Genomic DNA, 16,757 nt, shown 5'->3' on the forward strand with positions numbered 1-16,757 from the left:
CGTACAGGTACGCCCTTGGTCCTTAAGTACCAGGGAGCAAAAGCGTACCTGTACGCCCTTGGTCCTTAACCCCTTAAGGACTCAGGGTTTTTCTGTTTTTGCACTTTCGTTTTTTCCTCCTTACCTTTTAAAAATCATAACCCTTTCAATTTTCCATCTAAAAATCCATATTATGGCTTATTATTTGCGTCGCCAATTCTACTTTGCAGTGACATTAGTCATTTTACCCAAAAATGCACGGCGAAACGGAAAAAAAAATCATTGTGCGACAAAATCGAAAAAAAACCCCCATTTTGTAACTTTTGGGGGCTTCCGTTTCTACGCAGTGCATATTTCGGTAAAAATTACACCTTATCATTATTCTGTAGGTCCATACGGTTAAAATGATCCCCTACTTATATAGGTTTGATTTTGTCGCACTTCTGGAAAAAATCATAACTACATGCAGGAAAATTTTTACGTTTAAAAATGTCATCTTCTGACCCCTATAACTTTTTTATTTTTCCATGTACGGGGCGGTATGAGGGCTCATTTTTTGCGCCGTGATCTGAAGTTTTTATTGGTATGATTTTTGTTTTGATATGACTTTTTGATCACTTTTTATTCATTTTTTAATGTTATAAAAAGTTACCAAAATACGCTTTTTTGGACTTTGGAATTTTTTTTGCGCGTACGCCATTGACCGTACGGCTTAATTAATGATATATTTTTATAGTTCGGACATTTACGCACGCGGCGATACCACATATGTTTATTTTTATTTTTTTTTACACTGTTTTATTTTTTTTATGGGAAAAGGGGGGTGATTCAAACTTTTATTAGGGAAGGGGTTAAATGACCTTTACTAACACTTTTTTTTTACATTTTTTTTGCAGTGTTATAGGTCCCATAGGGACCTATAACACTGCACACACTGATCTCCTATGCTGATCACTGGCGTGCATTAACACGCCTGTGATCAGCATGATCGGCGCTTGACTGCTCCTGCCTGGATCTCAGGCACGGAGCAGTCATTCGTCGATCGGACACCGAGGAGGCAGGTAAGAGCCCTCCCGGTGTCCGATCAGCTGTTCGGGACGCCGCGGCGGTCCCGAACAGCCCGACTGAGCAGCCGGGATACTTTCAGTTTCACTTTAGAAGCGGCGGTCAGCTTTGATCGGCGATGTGTGGTATTAGCCGCGGGTCCCGGCCGTTGATTAGCGCCGGGACCCACGCGATATGATGCGGGATCGCGGCGCGATCCCGCTTCATATCGCGAGAGCCGACGCAGGACGTAAATATACGTCCTGCGTCGTTAAGGGGTTAAGTGGTTAAGGACACAGCCCATTTTGACCTTAAGGACACAGACATTTTTTGCAAATCTGACCTATGTTTCTTTATCATTAAAGGGGTACTGGGTTAAAAAACAATTAGTGCCAAAAAGTTATACAGATTTGTAAATTTCTTCGTTTTAAAAATCCTAATCCTTCCAGTACTTATCAGCTGCTGCTCCAGAGGAAGTTTTTTTCTTTCTTTTCTGCCTAACCAGAGTGCTCTCTGCTGACACCTCTGTTAATGTCAGGAACTGTCCAGAGCAGGATAGATTTGCTTTGGGGATTTGCTCCTGCTATGGACAGTTCCTGACAAGGACAGAGGTGTCAGCAGAGAGCACTGTGGTCAGAATGAAAATTTATTTAAAAAGAAAAGAACTTCCTGTGGAGCATACAGCAGCTAATAAGTACTGGAAGGGTTAAGATTTTTAAATAGAAGTAATTTACAAGTCTTTTTAACTTTCTGGCACCAGTTGATTTAAAAAAAAAATTTCCACCAGAGTACCCTTTAATAACTCTGAGCTGCTTTTACTTATCATTCTGATTCCGAGAGTGTTTTTTGTGACATATTCTACTTTAAGATAGTGGTAGATTTTCCTCAATACTGAAAAAAAAATCATGAAAATTTAGAAAATGTTGTATTTTTCTAAATTTGAAACTTTCTGCTTGTAAGGAAAATGGACATGCCAAATAAATGATATTTTGCTTCACATGTATATGTCTTCTTTAGGTTAGCATCATAAAGTTGACATTAGAGGGCTTTAAAGTATAGCAGCAATTTTCCAAATTTTCAAGAAAAATTCTAAATCTGAATTTTTCAGTGACCACTTCAGCTTGAAGTGGATTTGATGGGCCTTTCTGTAAGAAATCCCCCATTAATTAAAGCATGATTAAAAAAAACTGCACCCCTCAAAGTATTTCAAATGACATTCAGAAAATTTGTTAATCCTCTAAGTGTTTCACAGGAATAGCAGCAAAGTTGAGGAACAAATAAAATTCTACATTTTTATACTAACATGTTCTTGTAGCACCATTTTTTTTCTTTTTCTTTTACAAGGGGTAAAAGGAGAACATTTCCCCCAAATTGTGCAACCCAATTTCTCTTGAGTATGCAAATACCTCATATGTGGATGTAAAGTGTTCTGCGGTTGCTCTACAGGGCTCAAAAGAGAAGTAGCAAAATTGAGATTTTCTAGAGAGAATTTTGCTGAATTGGTTTTTGTGGGCATGTCGTATTTAGGAAGCCTCCATAGTGCCCCAGAACAGCATTAAAAAAATTTGTGGCACACTATTTTTGAAACTACTCCCCTCAAGGAACTTAGCAAGGGGTACAGTGAGCCGTAACACCCCACAGGTGTTTGATGAATTTTCGGTAAAGTTGGACATGATTTTTTTTCACTAAAATGCTAATGGTACCCCAACTTTTAAATTTTCACAAGGGATAGTAGGACAAAAAGCCCCCCAAAATGTGTAAACCCATTTCTTCTGAGTATGGAAATATGTGGAAATAAAGTGCTCTGCTGGCGGACAACAAGGCTTATAAGAGAAGGAGCGCCATTGGGCTTTTGGTGAGAGAATTTGGCTGGAATTTAAGTTGGGTACCATGTGCATTTACAAAGCCCCCATGGTACCAAAAGAGTGGACCCCTCACATGTGACCCCATTTTTGAAAATGGCTGTGCATGCTGGTAGTTGTACTTATGCAGCAGTAGGAAGCACACAGCCCTCACCACCTGTTGCTGCCTCAAGGTCCCATTGCCCTTCCTCACTGCATCCACAGGTAGTCCTCGATCCCCTCCTGCTGTCTCCGACAGCACCAATCACTCTTATTTTCTGGTCCACCGGGTCACCAGAGACTCTATTGGCCCAGAAAAGCTGTGATTCGCTGGTCAGAATCAGGACCCCCTGTTAGATAATAGCAGCCATCCTTGCCCGATCAACACGTCCGGAGACGTGATGATCCTGGAATGCAGTACCATAAATGTACAGCTCTGTGCACTAAGTAACCCTTACATTTATGGCACTCGTCCTTAAGGGGTTAAAGGAGAACCATCATGCAGAACAACTAACCGTCTGATTACAGGGGTATGATCGCTGGGACCCCCCAAAATCTCCTGCACAGCACCCCGGCAGTCCCTAGGAACAGAGCTTGTCAACCCCTGCATAAAATGGCGGCTTACACACGACCCTTCCATTCATCTCTATGGGAGAGCTGGAGATAGCTGAAATGGGGGGGGGGGAGTCATGGGAAGCACAATGGCTCTAGAAAATAATGAACATGAAGACAGATAATATCAATTTAAGTAGAAAATATGCCTTAATGATAATAGAGTAAAGTATCCTGTCTTCTATTTAGGCCACTAGGAACCTGTATTTCCAACGTGATAATCCAAAAGATTTAGCTTGCAAGAACTTTCTGGTGAAAATCACCACCTCTATGTGGGAGAGTAACTCTCTCTCTCTATACCCTGCACTATTAAAGATGCAGTGCTGCCGACATGGAATTGTGCGCAATGTGTGGATACTGCTGAAGTACGGGTGTTAAAGAAGAGGACATCAGAAAGATCTTTGCGGATCCTCACTTTAAGTGGGGTAGTGGTACATACCACATATTGCAACTGGTACATGAAATCAGATATATTACATGGGTACTATTACAATTCACATATTGTTTAATCTTGTAAGTTTTACCTGTTAAAAAGGATGTAAATGTATGACCGAACAGCAAGTACAAATGCGGTGACTGCATTTGTAGGTACATGTCTCAGCCAAGTGTGTTCTTGCCTAATATTACTCGTGAAAAAGCTTGCTGATAACAATTGTCCCAGTGTAGGGGCTTTTCTAGCTAAACCTTTCTATCCCCAGTTAATGTATTGGTGAAAGCAGAATCTGTAGTAATTAATGGCATAAATATATGTATTATTTAACAAATTTCACCAAGCTGAGTACTGTATTGTGTGGAAAACATCACTGGTCTAGACGATAATGATACAGATGGACGACCTCTGCGATTGATGTCCATGAAGTCTTTTCTATTCTTATTGGATTCAATTTTAGATGCCCGTTCTAGCATCCAATTCGCATAGCGCTACTTTTGAGTCAGCAGCTCAAGTCATCCATTTCACGTGAAAAGTCTGTTGTTAACTCAGAACAGTTACGGCCTAACCTATCGGTAAGTTTTTGACCACGTGAAATGGATGACATGAGGTGGCATGTAATGCAGAATTAACCGGTTTCTTTTCTATGGGTCATAGATATAACTTTATTTCTCAAAACGTCGCCCATAATATCCAAATCAAGAAAAACACTGTATCCTTATGAAAGGATACAGAAAATTGAAAATTGTCAGTATTATTATTTAAATAAGCTGGGAAATTTTGTGACCCCCCTCCTCGTCAGAATCCCACAAGACAAGCAAATGGTCTATATAGTGAGCATAACATAATATGTGGTTTCTAAACAGATTATTTTCAGAAAACAAGAACCACCAACTCATATACACGTTTGCCAAAGATGGCGAGAATTTTGCCCCCCTGGCCGCCCCAGTGATCTGCAGGTAGTACATACTATCAAACATAAAAATGTTGTGTTGTAACAAATATTCAATAACAAGTAGTATGTACTCCTGCAGATCAGTGGGGTAGTGAGAGTATTTGTCAAGAAACTATTGTAATGCAATTAAAGCTTTGTCGTGTGTCTTATAGAGAGGAAACATCGGCAGTAAACCTGGACATAGTCTTGGTCCAAACTACTTTGTCAAGACCATACAGTAAATGCTTGGTGTCTTAAACAAAACCTGGTATGGTAGGGACAAGGGGTTGTAATAAACTATCAACCCATGCAGACATGTTTTTTTTTCGTTCCAACTGGCTATGCCTGCGACTATAGGTCACATAGGCGGAAGGAAAATACATTTATGAACTTTAGGGAAAGTGTGAAAGATAACAGTAGTAGGATAAGGAACCAAAATGAACTCAGCTTCCTTTTCACTCAAAAAGCCTTTAGATAAACCACAATGTACTAAATCTTGAAGGTTATTATGAAAATAAGCGGTGGGATTGCTGGAGAGGGGTCTGTAAGTGGAAATAATGATCAATTAAGAGATCAATACAGACCCCTGTCCAGCAAAACCCCCTCTCCTTCCTTGTCAGCTAAAACTATGTACATGTCGACTAACACACACATCACTATTAACCCCTTAACCCTTTAAGGACCCAGCCAATTTTCACTGTAGGACCCGGCACTTTTTTTGAACATCTGACCACTGTCACTTTAAACATTAATAACTCTGGAATGCTTTTAGTTATCATTCTGATTCCGAGATCGTTTTTTCGTAACATATTCTACTTTAACATAGTGGTAAAACTTTGTGGTAACTTGCATCATTTCTCGGTGAAAAATCCCAAAATTTGATGAAAAATTTTAAAATTTGGCATTTTTCTAACTTTGAAGCTCTCTGCTTGTAAGGAAAATGGATATTCCAAAGAAAAAAAATTTTTGATTCACATAAACAATATGTCTACTTTATGTTTGCATCATAAAATTGACAAGTTTTTACTTTTGGAAGACACTAGAATGCTTCAAAGTTCAGCAGCAATTTTCCAATATTTCACAAAATTTTCAAACTCACAATTTTTCAAGGACCAGTTCAGGTTTGAAGTGGATTTGAAGGATCTTCATATTAGAAATACCCCACAAATGACCCCATTATAAAAACTGCACCCCCTAAAGTATTCATAATGACATTCAGTCAGCATTTTAACCCTTTTGGTGTTTTACAGGAATAGCAGCAAAGTGAAGGAGAAAATTTACAATCTTAATTTTTTACACTCGCATGTTCTTGTAGACCCAATTTTTGAATTTTTACAAGGGGTAAAAGGAGAAAATGTATACTTATGTTTGTAGCCCAATTTCTCTCGAGTAAGCACATACCTCATATGTCTATGTAAATTGTTCGGCGGGCGCAGTAGAGGGCTCAGAAGCGAAGGAGCGACAAGGGGATTTTGAAGAGTACGTTTTTCTGAAATGGTTTTTGGGGGGCATGTTGCCTTTAGGAAGCCCCTATGGTGCAAGAACAGCAACAAAAAAAACACATGCCATGCCATTTTGGAAACTAGACCCCTTGAGGAACGTAACAAGGAATAAAGTGAGCCTTAATACCCCACAGGTGTTTCACGACTTTTGCATATGTAAAAAAAAAAAAAAAAATGTTCACTAAAATGTGTGTTTCCCCCAAATTTCACATTTTTGCAAGGGTTAATAGCAGAAAAGACCCCCCAAAATTTGTAACCCCATCTCTTCTGAGTATGGAGGTACCCCATAAGTTGACCTGAAGTGCACTACGGGCGAACTACAATGCTCAGAAGAGGAGTCATATTTGGATTTTTGAGAGCAAATTTTGCTCGGGGGGCATGTCGCATTTAGGAAGCCCCTATGGTGCCAGAACAGCAAAAAATAACACATGGCATACCATTTTGGAAACTAGACCCCTTGACGCAATGTAACAAGGAATAAAATGAGCCGTAATACCCCACAGGGGTTTCACGACTTTTGCATATGTAAAAAAAAAAAAAAATTCATTAAAATGTGCGCTTCCCCCCAAATTTCACATTTTTGCAAGGGTTAATAGCAGAAAAGACCCCCCAAGATTTGTAACCCCATCTCTTCTGAGAATGGAAATACCCAATGTGTGGACGTCAAGTGCTCTGCTGGCGCACTACAATGCTCAGAAGAGAAGGAGCGCCATTGAGCTTTTGGGAAAAAATAGTTTGGAATGGAAGTCAGGCGCCATGTGCGTTACAAAGCCCCCCGTGGTGCCAGAACAGTGGACCCCCCCCCCCCCCACATGTGACCCTATCTTTAATAAGGGATGCAGTGAGTATTTACACCCCACTGGCGTTTGACAGATCTTTGGAACAGTGGGCTGTGCAAATGAAAAATTAAATTTTTCATTTTCACGGACCACTGTTCCAAAAATCTGTCAGACACCTGTGGGGCGTAAATGCTCACTGTACCCCTTATTACATTCCGTGAGGGGTGTAGTTTCCAAAATGGGGTCACATGTGGGTATTTATATTTTTACGTTTAATGTCAGAACCGCTGTAAAATCAGCCACCCCTGTGCAAATCACAAATTTAGGCCTCAAATGTACATAGTGCGCTTTCACTTCTGAGCCTTGTTGTGCGCCCACAGAGCATTTTACGCCCACATCTGGGGTATTTCTGTACTCAGGAGAAATTGCGTAACAAATTTTGGGGGTCTTATTTTCCTTTTAACGCTTGTGAAAATAAAAAGTATAGGGCAACACCAGCATGTTAGTGTAAAATGTTGTTATTTTTTTACACTAACAAGCTGGTGTAGCCCCAACTTTTCCTTTGCATAAGGGGTAAAAGGAGAAAAAGACCCCCAATATTTGTAGTGCAATTTCTCCTGAGTTCGGAGATACCCCATATATGGCCCTAAACTGTTTCCTTGAAATAAGACAGGGCTCTGAAGTGAGAGAGCGCCATGCGCATTTGAGGACTAAATTAGGGATCGCATAGGGGTGGACATAGGGGTATTCTACGCCAGTGATTCCCAAACAGGGTGCCTCCAGCTGTTTCTAAATTCCCAGCATGCCTGGACAGTCAGTGGCTGTCCGGAAATGCTGGGAGTTGTTGTTTTGCAACAGCTGGAGGCTCCGTTTTGGAAACACGGCCATACAATACGGTTTTAATTTTTATTGGGGGGGACAGTGTAAGGGGGTGTATATGTTGTGTTTTACTCTTTATTATGTGTTAGTGTAGTGTAGTGCAGTGTTTTTAGGGTACATTCACACTGGCGGGTTACGGTGAGTTTCCCTCTAAGAGTTTGAGCTGCGGCGAAAAATTTGCCGCAGCCCAAACTTGAAGCAGGAAACTTACTGTAAGCCTGCCCGTGTGAATGTACCCTATACGTTAACATGGGGGGGGGGGGGCAAACCTCCAGCTGTTTCAAAACTACAACTCCCAGCATGTACTGACAGACCTTGCATGCTGGGAGTTGTACTTTTGCAACAGCTGGAGGCACACTGGTTGGAAAACCTTCAGTTAGGTTCTGTTACCTAACTCAGTAGTTTCTAACCAGTGTGCCTCCAGCTGTTGCAAAACTACAACTCCCAGCATGTACTGATCGCCGACGGGATGCTGGGAGAAGTAGTTATGCAATAGCTGGAGGTACGCAATTACAACTCCTAGCATGCCGAGACAGCTGATTGCTGTTTGGACATGCTGGGATTTGCAGTTTTGCAACATCTGGAGGGCTACAGTTTTAGAGAACACTTCAAAGTGATCTCCAAACTGTGGTCCTCCAGCTGTTGCAAAACTACAATTTCCAGCATGCCCTGACAGCAAACAGTTGTTTGGGCATGCTAGGAGTTGTAGTTTTGAAAGATCTGGAGGGCTACAGTTTAGGGACCACTATATAGTGGTCTCAAACTGTAGCCCTCCAGCTGTTGCAAAACTACATATCCCAGCATGCCCAAGCAGCTGTCTGGGCATGCTGGGAGTTGTAGTTTTGCAACATCTGGAGGGCTACAGTTAGAGACCACTGTATAATGGTCTCAAACTGTACCCTGCAGATGTTGCTGGGCAACTCACCGGCTTCCGTCGGATCCAGCCGCACGTCATCGCCGCCCGCCGATCTCCGTCGCCTGCAGCCTCCGTTGCCTGCCCGGATCGGTAAGTGGATCTTCGGCGCCGGTCACCGTCGTTTCCCAGTCCTGCCCCGCCTTGGTGAAAAATTCCAAAATTTGATGAAAAATTTGAAAATTTTGCATTTTTCTAACTTTGAAGCTTTCTGCTTGTAAGGAAAATGTATATTACACATAAATGTATTTTTGATTCACATATACAATATATCTACTTTATGTTTGCATCATATGACGTGTTTTTACTTTTGGAAGACACCAGAGGGCTTCAAAGTTCAGCAGCAATTTTCCACTTTTTCACAAAATTTTCAAATTTGATATTTTTCAGGGACCAGTTCAGTTTTGAAGTGGATTTGAAGGATCTTCATATTAGAAATACCCCACAAATGACCCCATTATAAAAACTGCACCCCCCAAAGTATTCAAAATTACATTCAGTCAGTGTTTTAACCCTTTAGGTGTTTCACAGGAATAGCAGCAAAGTGAAGGAAAAAATTCACAATCTTCATTTTTTACACTCACATGTTCTTGTAGACCCAATTTTTGAATTTTTGCAAGTGGTAAAAGGAGAAAATTTTTACTTGTATTTGTAGCCCAATTTCTCTTGAAAAAGCACATACCTCATATGTCTATGTAAAGTGTTCGGCGGGCGCAGTAGAGGGCTCAGAAGGGAAGGAGCGATAAGGGGATTTTGGAGAGAACATTTTTCTGAAATGGTTTTTGGGGGGCATGTTGCCTTTAGGAAGCCCCTAGGGTGTCAAAACAGCAAAAAAAACTAGACCCCTCGGGGAATGTAACATGAGATAAAGTGAGCCTTAATACCTCACAGATGTTTCATGACTTTTGCAAATGTAAAAAAAAAAAAAAAATTGACCTAAAATGCTTGTTTTTCCAAACATTTTACATTTTTAAAAAGGGTAATAGCAGAAAATACCCCCCCAAAATTTGAAGCCCAATTTCTCCCGATTCAGAAAACACCCCATATGGGGGTGAAAAGTGCTCTGCTGGCGCACTACAGGTCTCAGAAGAGAAGGAGTCACATTTGGCTTTTTGGAAGCAAATTTTGCTCTGGGGGCATGCCGCATTTAGGAAGCCCCTATGGTGCCAGGACAGCGAAAAAAAAAACCACATGGCATACTATTTTGGAAACTAGACCCCTCGGGGAACGTAACAAGGGGTTAAGTGAACCTTTATACCCCACATGTGTTTCACGACTTTTGCATATGTAAAAAAAAAAAAAAAAATTACCTAAAATGCTTGGTTTCCCAAAAATTTTACATTTTTAAAAAGGGTAATAGCAGAAAATACCCCCCCAAAATTTGTAACACAATTTCTCCTGAGTACGGCGATACCCCATATGTGTCCCTAAACTGTTGCCTTGAAATACGACAGGGCTCCAAAGTGAGAGCGCCATGCGCATTTGAGGCCTAAATTAGGGACTTGCATAGGGGTGGACATGGGGGTATTCTACGCCAGTGATTCCCAAACAGGGTGCCTCCAGCGATTGTAATACTCCCAGCATGCCTGGACAGTCAGTGGCTGTCTGGTAATACTGGGAGTAGTTGTTTTGCAACAGCTGGAGGCTCCATTTTGGAAACAGTGGCGTACCAGACGTTTTTCTTTTTTATTGGGGAGGGGAGGGGGGCTGTGTAGGGGTATGTGTATATGTAGTGTTTTTTATTTTTTATTTTATTGTGTGTTAGTGTAGTGTAGTGTTTTTAGGGTACAGTCGCACGGGCGGGGGTTCACAGTAGTTTCTCGCTGGCAGTTTGAGCTGTGGAAGTTTGCAACAGCTGGAGGCACACCGGTCGTGAAACACTGAGTTAGGTAAAAAAAAAACTCTGAGTTTCACAACCAGTGTGCCTTCAGCTGTTGCAAAACTACAACTCTCAGCAGTCACCGACAGCCAACAGGCATGCTGGGAGTTGTAGTTATGCAACCAGCAGATGCACCATTACAACTACCAGCATGCACTTTAGCTGTTTGTGCAAGCTGGGAGTTGTAGTTATACAACAGCTGAAGGTACACTTTTCCATAGAAAAAATGCTAAAAATAAACTTCGGGGCAAAGATCACATAAGAATGTAAGACCAGACATCAAACACTGAATAAAGATAATAGGGTGGAGGTGATATTAACAAAATAGAAGATAGGGAAGTGCATATTAAAACGTAACTTTTACTGTAAATTGCATAAAATTACACCCCTAAAGTGAACCCTGTGATATCATGACACTAGTTAGTGCCTCTTGTACAGATATCCTTTTTTATACTACAATTATATGTAGACAATCCAACGCGTTTCCACCGCTTACAGCGGTTTCATCAGGGGTAGTTAATGACAGTACCTCAGTACAAGACAAAATATAATGTGTAAATAATATAGAAATGGGTCCCCAGTATTCAGGATATGTGCATTACATTTGTGCACCAAAGACCTGATACTTAAGTTACATAACTACACACGGACTTCCAGGGATTCATAGGCACCTAGCCTTCTCCTGTTGTACGTTTCTGAAGTCCAGGTATGATATGAGAGCAGGGAGCGAAGCGCACCTGCAATGGCAGGGAGCCAGACTTAAGGCTACTGGCGCTGTCAGGTGGAGGTGATATTCAAAGACTTTAGCACGACTTTTTTTGCTCCAGCTGCGCCACATTTGCTTAAAATGATGAGCATGCTTTTAGCGCCACATATTCAGAGATATAGCACCCAAGTAAGTGCCCTGTTTGCCAATTAAATAGGGCATGGTAAGGCCTTTAGTGCCATTTACACCCTTTTTTCAAAGGTTTATGACAATTTTCTGGTTCACAAAAGTGTTGCAATTAACAACAAATATACCAAGTATTAAATTATGTGCTATTTGCCCCAAATTTTCGAAAAAAGACCAAACACACTTCTGAAAGTGAGGCACAGGTTAAGGAGCTATCCAGCCAAAAGTGGCAAACTGAAATAAGATATATATATATATATATATATATATATATATATATATATACTCACCATGACTCTACAAGGCATCCCAGCTGATTTGTTTAAAAAAATCAGACCCCCATAGGCTCCATAAACAGCCTTTGAAAATGCTGCTGAGTGAGCAAAAAACTACACACGCTGGGCTTGTTTCCTGTCTAAACTGCATTGAAGGGCTGCTGTGAGAGTGAGCAGGAAGGAGGGGGTGTTGCCCTCCAGTAAATCAGGGACACTCAAACATGGCACACTGAAGCTGTCAGCAGTCAGAGCTGGGGAGAAGGGAGAGTGAAGTGTCCTCTATGCTAGACACTAGTGATCAGTATGATACGATCTTCTGGCAGGGCCGGATTTGCCCACCGGGATACCGGGAAAATCCATGGTAGGCCGCTCACCCTTTGTCATTACAAAGTACGTTAGGTTGCTCAAGAAGCAAGCCTCATGTGAGTCTGTAGGTGAAAAATTGGAAGAGTTATGGCTATAACAGGCTTATCAGCTGCTGTATGCTTCACAGGAAGTTGTGTAGTTCTTTTCAGTCTGTCCACGGTGCTCCCTGCTGAAACCTCTGTCCGTGTCAGGAACTGTCCAGAGCAGAAGCAAATCCCCATAGCAAACCTCTCCTACTCTGGACAGTTCCTGACAAGGACAGAGGTGTCAGCAGAGAGTACTGTGGTCGGACATAAAATAAATTCCTATAAAGTATACAGCAGCTGATAAGTACTGAAAGAGTTAAGATTTTTAAATAGAAGTAACTTACAAATCTGTTTCACTTTCTGGCACCAGTTGATAAAAAAAAAAATCATCCCTTTTGCTGCTTAAAACCAGCTCACCTTCTCCATCAGAATTTTTAAGTAAAATGTATCACATTTTCTCAAGAAGGAAAAGGAAACATGGGCATCCTGAATATACATTATATGAAAAAACTCTGAACTTAGGGTGCTTTCATATCAAGATTATACTATATGGTTGCCATATAGGTTTTTAATTTAAAGAGGTTATCCAGGAATAGTAAAATTTCCAGGAATAGTTATCCAGGAATAGTAAAAATAGCAAATTTCTTTCAAAAACCACTCCCCGTCTCCAAGTTGAGTGAGGTTCTGCAGCTAAGTTTCATTAAAGTGAATGGAGCCAAGTTGTAATACCACACTCAACCTGGGGAGAGATGTGGAGCTGTTTTTGAAAGAAATGAACAGGTTTTTTTTTAATCTCTGGGAAAACCCCTTTAAAAACCATATACAACCATATAGCAAAGCATATACATTTATTTGCCATAAAAAAAAAAAAAAATGTACACAACTAGATGGATGTAGTTGTGAATGCTTTTGTACTGGTACAGTTTTGTGCATTGTTTTTCGTTGCACAATACTGTGGTCTCGGTTCTGTACTGTTTTTAAACTTTACTCCATAGACTCTGTTTCAAGATGGGAGTAGTAGTACCCCGAGCTGCGGGAGTCTGTGGGCGGCTGTGGTGCTTCTGCGGGAGCGCTTGTACTACTGCTCCCATCATGAAACAGAGTCTTTTCCATGTTGGGAGTAGTTGTACATACTGGGTCTCACTTCTGGGGCCCGCTGCGATCCTAACTTATAAACCAGGGAAGTGGGCGCTATGCCTCTCCTCTCCCCAGGGAGGAAATATGAACACTCTGCATTGCGCGTCATTCTTTGGCCGGCTCCCAGTTATATACATTAACATTATTGTAATTTCAAATTCCCTTCCAGGAGCTGTGATTGGCCAGTCGGTGCTGGCTAATCAGGGCTCTTGTGGAGAATATTAAGTTAAAGTGCAGAGATTTCATATTCTTCACTGGGGAGCGGAGCGGCATGCCGCCTGTTTCCCTGGTTTATAAGTTAGGATTGAAGCAGGTCCCAGAAGTGAGACCTGGTGCTATCGGAACCCCACAGTCACCACAGCTGCCCACAGACTCCCAAAGCCGGGGGAGAATTATTACTTCCAACATGAAACAGAGTTTGTTCCAAGATAAGAGCAATAGTACCCTCCGACAGCGGGAATCTGCTGGCATCTGTGGAATAGCTTTTTCCCTGTTGTAATGGTTGTTATAGGACGCAGAGCCTGTGTGTGTGTTACAACAGAGAAAAGTGCATTCCAGCAGTGTTTAACATCCTCCTAGTCACATCAGCGTTCTCGTGGACGGAAAGCATTGGTTTTTTCACTGAAAAGGATTTTTACTGCAGCCATTAACCTCCCAGTCACTTTCTCTGGCATAGTATTACAGAGAGGGGCAGAGAGCTGTGTGTTGACATTTCAAAAAGCTGCCTCAACTTCATAAACCTTAGCAGAGGAGGCAGGAAGAATTTTTCAGCCCAATTCAGTGTCTTTGTTCCACAAAAAAATCATCTGCTGGTTATACTAGTCTGTAGATGGTATAATACCCAACAGTCCATTACTAACAGTCTGTGACAGAGTGCAATTTTGTGTTTAGTACACAGGTTTTTTTGGCTGCAGCACTGTTGTGTGCTGCTGGTGTTTTACAAAAATAAGTTTTTTGTAAGGGTCCTGTAGCGCATACGTACATCTAAATAGTGTACTATTTTGTACCTGTTAATCTGTCAAGGGCCTACATACTGGGTCCCTGCTCCTCCCCGGAGCGCTCGCGGCGTTCCTCTCTCTGCAGCGCCCGGTCAGACCTGCTGACCGGGAGCGCTGCACTGACTCTGCCGGCAGGGATGCGATTCGCATAGCGGGACGCGCCCGCTCGCGAATCGCATCCCAAGTAACTCACCTGTCCCGGTTCCCGGCTGTCACGTCCTGGCGCGCGCGGCTCCGCTCCTTAGGGCGCGCGCGCGCCAGCTCTCTAAGATTTAAAGGGCCAGTGCACCAATGATAGGTGCCTGGCCCAATCAGTCTGATTAGCTTCCACCTGCCCCTTGTCCATATAACCTCACTTCCCCTGCACTTCCTTGCCGGATCTTGTTGCCTTAGTGCCTAGAGAAAGCTACTACTGTGTTTACCATTACTGTGTTCCTGACCTCCTGCTATTACTATTGACTACGAACCTTGCCACCTGCCCCGACCTTCTGCAACGTCTGACCTTGCTTCTGCCTAGTCCTTCTGTCCCACGCCTTCTCACCAGTCAGCGAGGTTGAGCCGTTGCCGGTGGATACGACCTGGTTGCTACCGCCGCAGCAAGACCATCCCGCTTTGCGGCGGGCTCTGGTGAAAACCAGTAGCAACCCTAGAACCGGTACACCGACACGGTCCAAGCCAATCCCTCGCTGACACAGAGGATCCACATCCAGCCTGCCGAATCCTAACAGTTACCCAAAATCAGAATTCTTCTTTTAATCTTAGGGATTGTGAAGCCCTAGTGTCTACTCATGCTGCTGCCAGCTCCAGGCTGTGTCATTCAGCCACTATATGGTCTCCTCATGCTGCCAACACCTCCACACTGTGTCATTCAGCCACTATATGGTCTCCTCATGCTGCCAACACCTCCACACTGTGTCATTCAGCCACTATATGGTCTCCTCATGCTGCCAACACCTCCACGCTGTGTCATTCAGCCACTATATGATCTCCTCATGCTGCAACACAGGTCCCCCACACTGGAAAGAAGGGACAAGCCCAGAAAAAATGCAGAGTGTGTCACAGGAGGGGGATACGGAAGGACACCACCACTCAATGTGACACTTGCCCCGATCATCCGGGCCTCTGCATTAAAAACTGCTTCAGGGAATATCCCACTTCCATGCAGTACTAAATTTTCCCTTTTTATTAAAATTTTCCATAATTTGTCCCCAAAGTACCAAGTCCAGAGTACATTCCAAGTTTTAACCCCATGAAACCACTAAATTGCCCAAAAAGCTCTTTCATAAAAAAGAAAATTGATAAGACTTCTGGGGGTATATTTTCCAAAAATGGGTCATGGGTCACTGAGTCACTATCATCAGGGACTTTTTTATGTTGCCTCAAATGTGCAGCGCTCTCTCTCCACCTGAGCGGGGTGCGCAATTGAGGCACCAGGTTAGGGACGTCCACACACGTCACATTCCCAGAATGATGATTCAGAGCATATGGTTTGGGGTGGGCATATTTTATAGTTTTGGTTATGCTCTGAGTCATCATTCTGGGAACATAACCTGTTTTATGATTTTAAGTCCCACTGTACCCCATTTTAGTAATTTACCCCATGTAATGCTCCTTAAGGGGGGGGGGGGGGGGCGCTGTTCTGTCTCCATAGGCATGTAAATGCTCAAGGCCCCTGACTGCGCTCCTGCTCTTCCAAGACCAGTGTGCACCCGCAGAGCTGTTTAGGTCCCGACATGAGGTATGTCCTTACTCCAAAGAAATGTTTTTACAAATTTACAGAGACATTTTCTCCTGTTACCACTTGTGAAAATGAAAAATTTGGGGTAACCCCAGCATTTTAGTGTAAAAAATCTAATTTTTCCTTTTCACATTTATCAAACTCTGGTGGGGTGTTAGGTGTTAAGGCTCACTGTACCCCTTGTTACATGCCTTGAGGAGTGTAGTTTTCAAAATAGTATTCCATGTTTTTTTATTTTTTGCTGTTCTGGCACCTCCTATTTCAGCAAAATTTGCAAATGTGACTCCTTCTCTTCTGAGCATTGTAGTGCGCCCACAGTGCACTTGACGTCCACAAATGGGGTATTTCCATACTCAGAAGAGATAGGGTTACACATTTTGGGGGGCATTTTCTCCTATTATCCCTTGTAAAAATGTAAAATTTGGGGAAAAATCTGCATTATAGTGAAAAAAATAATCATTTACACATCCAAAGTCGTCAAACACCTGTGACTCCTGCATCCTTCTACTCACTGTTCACACACAGCGTTTTCA

The sequence above is a fragment of the Hyla sarda genome, chromosome 4 (assembly GCF_029499605.1).
Source record: "Hyla sarda isolate aHylSar1 chromosome 4, aHylSar1.hap1, whole genome shotgun sequence".
Classification (NCBI taxonomy): Eukaryota; Metazoa; Chordata; class Amphibia; order Anura; family Hylidae; genus Hyla; species Hyla sarda.